Genomic DNA, 5,736 nt, shown 5'->3' with positions numbered 1-5,736 from the left:
GACAGCATAGCACTCTACCGAGGGTGATAAAATGAGACTCTGTCTCAAAAAAAAAAAAAGATTTTATTTTAGTTCACATTACTTTGGCTGTACACCACACACACACACTTTACATGTATTTATATATTATATGTGACTGGCAGAATGTAAAGGCATTATGGGAATTTCTTTCTTCAGTAGGTCCTCGGTCTTGGGGACTTAAAGAATGAACCCATGGACCGCAGATCGGAGGTAAGATAGGATTTTATTGGACAGAAAAGATTACTGAAGGAGTAAAAAAGCACCAGAACTTCTGGCAAAGTGGGAGACCCAAGTTGGGGGACTCCACATGGGTCCTTTGTCTAGGGGTATATATAGCATTAGGTCTCTGCACTTTTTGCCCCAAGGAAGGAATTAGGGAAGGTTCTCCCCCCTCAAGATGGAACCACCAAAAATCTTTCAGGCTGCTTTGTTCATGACCTTGCTAGAGCCAAGAGGAAGCCTGTTTGTACTTAGAGAATGGGGGAAGGAGGGTCCTGCCCAGCCTTGGGAAGTGGGGGGAATCCTGTATCAAAGGAAGGAAAGTTCCTGTCTAAAATGACTTAGAGTGTGGTCCCCAGGATACCTGCCAAGCTGGATGAACCACAGCAAATGAGAGCTACTGTACCTGTGTGCAGCCCAGAAAGAAATCAGTCCTGCCCAGTTTTCACGACACTTTGGCTCCAAATGTGTCCTATTGTCCCCCAAAATGCTGCCTTTGTATTCTTAGTTTTGATGCTTAAACTAGAAAGACTGGAGGCAGGCCAGATAAACAACAATGGGACAGCTGAAAGGAAAATCCCCTGGCTTCAGAAAATGTTTAGTATGTAGTGGCAAATCCTTACTGCTCACTTTTCCTTAAAAAAAAAAAAAAAAAAAATCCTGAATACATTTTCAATTTCAATACCTCTTTACTTACATAAGAATTAATTGTTCAAATTTAATTTGTTAGAGGGTTTTTTTTTTTGCAGTTTTCAGCAGGGGCTGTGTTTGAACCCATCACTTCCAGTATATGGGGCTGGCACCCTACTCCTTTGAGCCACAAGCACCACCCCGAAGTTTGAGGTTTAATTTAAAAACTTAATAAACCACTACCATGTTAGTAAGATGATTATTGTTTTCTCCTTCTAATGTAGTGACTGTAAGGTGATTCTTTGCATTAATAAGACGTTGATCTTGCCTGACATTCTTCCTCTCTTTCTTTTTTTTTGTAGAGACAGAGTCTCACTTTGTCACCCTCAGTATGAGTGCCGTGGCCTCACACAGCTCACAGCAACCTCCAACTCTTGGGCTTAAGCGATTCTCTTGCCTCAGCCTCCCGAGTAGCTGGGACTACAGGCGCCCGCCACACACCCGGCCACCTTCCTCTCTTTCTTTGGAATGTCATCCATTCTCTGGCTCCTCCTCTCCCCTTCCATCTTCCCCTCTCTCCCTCCCTGCTCTTCTTCTCTCTCTCTTTCTCATAGCTTTCCCTCCACTTTCTTCCCTTCTCTAATATAAAATAACCTTATGCTTTCATGTTCTGATTTATTTATTTGTTTATTTTTGAGGGAGAGTCTTGCTTTGTCACCCTCTGTAGAGTGTTATGGCATCACAGCTCACAGCAACCTCAAACTCTTGGGCTCAAGCGATTCTCTTGCCTCAGCCTCCCAAGTAGCTGGGACTACAGGCACCCACCACAACACCCAGCAATTTTTTAGAGACAGTCTTGCTCTTGCTCATATTGGTCTCTAACTCATGAGCTCAGGCAATCCACCTGCCTCAACCTTCCAAGTGGTGGGATGACAGGTGTGAGCCACTGCACCCAGCTCTTCATATTCTTTAGAAAAAAAGAAATGGAAGGAAAGGGAAGGGAAGGAAAGGAAAGATGGGTCAGCTCCCATAGCTCAGTGATTAGGGTGCTGGCCACATGCACCAGGGCTGGTGGGTTCGAACCCAGCCAGGGCCTGCTGAACAACAATAACAACAACAGCGACAAAATTGTGGTGGGTGCCTGTAGTCCCAGCTACTTAGGAGGCTGAGGCAAGAGAATCGCTTAAGCCCAAGAGTTTGAGGTTGCTGTGAGCTGTGAAGCCACAGCATTCTACTGAGGGTGACATAGTGAGACTTTGTCCCCCACACCAAAAAAAGATTTAATCTCCATAAAAGATTAAAAAATGTACACACTGGGCGGCGCCTGTGGCTCAGCGGGTAGGGCTCCGGTCCCATATGCCGGAGGTGGCGGGTTCAAACCCAGCCCCGGCCAAATTAAAAAAAAAAAAAAAAAAATGTACACACTTGAATTTCGTAGCATATTATTATATTTCCCTTTACCAAGACAAATATAACATACGTGAAACTCGACACCTTGATCAAGTTCCTGTCAAAATCTGTATCATTTGTTTTCTCATTCTACTGTGGTGACTATCAGGTTATTTATTCTTTGCATTAACCAGGAATCAATGGATTTAGATGAGAGAAGTTTTTAAAACAGCAGTGAGACCCATAAAAGATAATGCTTTTAAAGAGGTTTTCCACATTCATCCAGAAACCCTACTACACAACCTGATTAATACAAAATCTCCTGCTTCTGACTTTCCTAGAGTTTTCCCATACTTCTCAGTAATGACTTCATTGAAATAAGCTCATATCTAGATGGCTAAGAATCTGAATGGTTGATTACAAAAAAAGAAAGAAAGAAAGTAAGTAGCTCATCTCAGCAGACTTTGGAGAAGAAGGGAAGAAACATTTTGTTTAAATTCTTTCATGAAGAAAATACTCCTTCCACTACATGATGTGATATAAAATGTGTATAAGTGGACAAATTTTATTGTTTAACTTAATCTGCAAATGACTAATTTTTTTTATTCCAGCAACTAATCTCCCTCTTTCTATGTATTTATTTATTTTGAGACAGAGTCTCACTTTGTCACCCTGGGTAGAGTGCTGTGGTGTCACAGCTCACAGCAACCTCCAACTCTTGGGCTTAAGCAATTCTCCTGTCTCATCCTCCCAAGTAGCTGGAACTACAGGCACCCGCCACAACACCCAGCTATTTTTTGTTGCAGTTGTCATTGTTGTTTAGCTGGCCTGGGATGAGTTTGAACCTGCCAGACTCCGTGTATGTGGCTGGTGCCGTAACCACTGTGCTACGGGCGCCGAGCCTCTCTCTTTAATGAGGTTCTAAAATGCTTGTTCTGGCTTGTATAGTTCTGAAAAAGAGGGTTTTAGATTAGGGTTTAAAAATGTCCCTCATCAGCCACATCTCCAAAATTTTCCTACTCCATGCCTGTCCCACCAAAAAAGCTCTACAAACCGCAAAATAAGGGAGACTGTAAGTTGAATAATCAACTTATTGTATATAAGAAAAGAAGAACTTTTAAATCTCTGAGAAATCCTCATGGAAAAGATTATACATCCCAGAGTGTGTTCAATACAAAGGACCAAGGTACTGTGATCTCTGACCTTCCCATTTCCACAACGGTGCTTAGGACCGGGAACTATCTGATAACCCTACCTGGTGACGTATGTGAAAGGGCTCCTAAAATTGTAAAGCTACATTCCATTCTAACACTTATTACCAGAGAAAAGCTAGCACGATGACTGTGTATAATCTGTCCCCTTGATGTCTTAATAAGATGTTTTGCTGCCTCACTCATGTTTTCCCACCCTCAGCACTTAAGTGCACACAGGCCTGGTTGCCAAATGCCACTTGTATTTCTTTCTTGAGGACTTTCCTTGCCACCTGAGCTCGTTTTGTAGTCCTGTGATCTGGAAGAATTGGCAGGATTGGCTCCCCTGGGAGCAGCCCTGAACTCAAGCCAGCCAGGAGCTCAGGCTCACCCCGGCCCCCTCACCTTGCAGATGGGGTGACTTGGCCACATGTTCCACGCCGGCTACCAGAGCTTCCCCAGGGGGGTTAAGCCCCACTCAGTCCCAGCTGGCTTAATACCACACATGGTTGGCTGCCCCCCGACCCCCCATTATTCTCAATTTACTGGATTTTCTTCATCTCCAAAAATAAACTACACATCCTACCTCATTTTATTGCACTTTACTTTATTGTACTTTGTGGATATTGTGTATTTTTACAAATTGAAGGCCTGTGGCAACCCTTTGTCAATCAAGTGAATTGGTGCTGTTTTTCCAACAGCCTGTGTTCACTTCTTTTTTTTTTTTTTGTAGAGACAGAGTCTCACTTTATGGCCCTCGGTAGAGTGCTGTGGCCTCACACAGCTCACAGCAACCTCCAACTCCTGGGCTTAAGCGATTCTCTTGCCTCAGCCTCCCGAGTAGCTGGGACTACAGGCGCCCGCAACAACGCCCGGCTATTTTTTTGGTTGCAGTTTGGCCGGGGCTGGGTTTGAACCCGCCACCCTCAGTATATGGGGCCGGCGCCTTACCGACTGAGCCACAGGCGCCGCCCTTCACTTCTTATCTCTGTGTCACATTTGCTTAATTCTCACAATATTTAATTAATTCTCACAAATAATTGTTTGGGTTGGCCGTGAACTGCACTCATAAGACAGCACTGTCTTTACTGTCTCACTTTATCGCCCTCAGTAGAGTGCCATGGTGTCATAGCAACCTCCAACTCTTGGGCCTAGGGGATTCTCTTGCCTCAGCCTCCCAAGTAGCTGGGACCACAGGTGCCCACCACAATGCCCAGCTATTTTTTTGTTGTAGTTTGGCCAGGGCTGGGCTTGAACCTGTCACCCTCGGTATATGGGGCTGGAGCCTTACCCACTAAGCCATAGGTGCCGCCCACTAAACTTTTTTTTTGAGACAGTCTCATTTTGTTGTCCTCACTAGATTGCTTTGGCATTATCATAGCTCACAGCAACCTTAAACTCTGGAGCTCAAGCAATCCTCTTGCCTCAGTTTTTCTATTTTTAGTAGAGATCGCTCTTGCTTAGGCTGGTCTTAACTCCCGAGCTCAAACAATTCACCCACTTTAGCCTCCCAGAGTGCCAGGATTAGAGATGTGAGCCACCATAACTGGCAAAAATTTATTTATTTGTTTAGTTTTATTTTAACTATTTATTTATTGAGACAGTGTCTCACTTTGTTACCCTTGATAGAGTACTATGCTATCACAGCTCACAGCAACCTCAAACTCTTGGGCTCAAGTGATACTCTTGTCTCAGCCTCCCAAGTAGCTGGGATAACAGGTGCCTGCCACATCACTTGGCTATTTTTAGAGATGGGTCTCACTGTTGTGCAGGCTGGTTTTGGACTCCAGAGCTCAAGCAATCCACCTGCCTAGGCCTCCCAGAGTATTGGGAGTACAGACATGAGCCACCACACCCCAAGATAGCAAAATGGTCATAAAGCACAACAGCTTTATGGCTGATATGGAGAAAGTTTTAGTGGTCTGGACAGAAGATCAAATTAGCCACAATGTTCCCTGAAACTAAAGTATAATCTAGAGCAGGGTTTTCCAATCTTTTATCTCATGGCACACTTTTCTATAGTTAAACTTCTTCAGGACACTTAAATTACATTGATCAATAAAAGAGTAAAAAAAAAAAATAGAACATACTTACTGTGCTTTGAACTTCTTTCAAAAATAATCTAATTAATTACCTTTACAATTTTTCCTGGCACACCTAAGACCCTCTTATGGCACATCAACCATGGCATACTAGTTAAAAATCACTGATCTAGAGCAAGGGCTTAACTCTTTTATATTTTTTGAAGAATATGAGAAGTGAGAGAGCTTCAAAAGAAAAGTTGGAA

This window comes from Nycticebus coucang, chromosome 2 (assembly GCF_027406575.1).
Source record: "Nycticebus coucang isolate mNycCou1 chromosome 2, mNycCou1.pri, whole genome shotgun sequence".
NCBI lineage: Eukaryota > Metazoa > Chordata > Mammalia > Primates > Lorisidae > Nycticebus > Nycticebus coucang.
The sequence above is the reverse complement of the archived record's forward strand: the minus strand, read 5'-3'. Positions refer to the sequence as shown.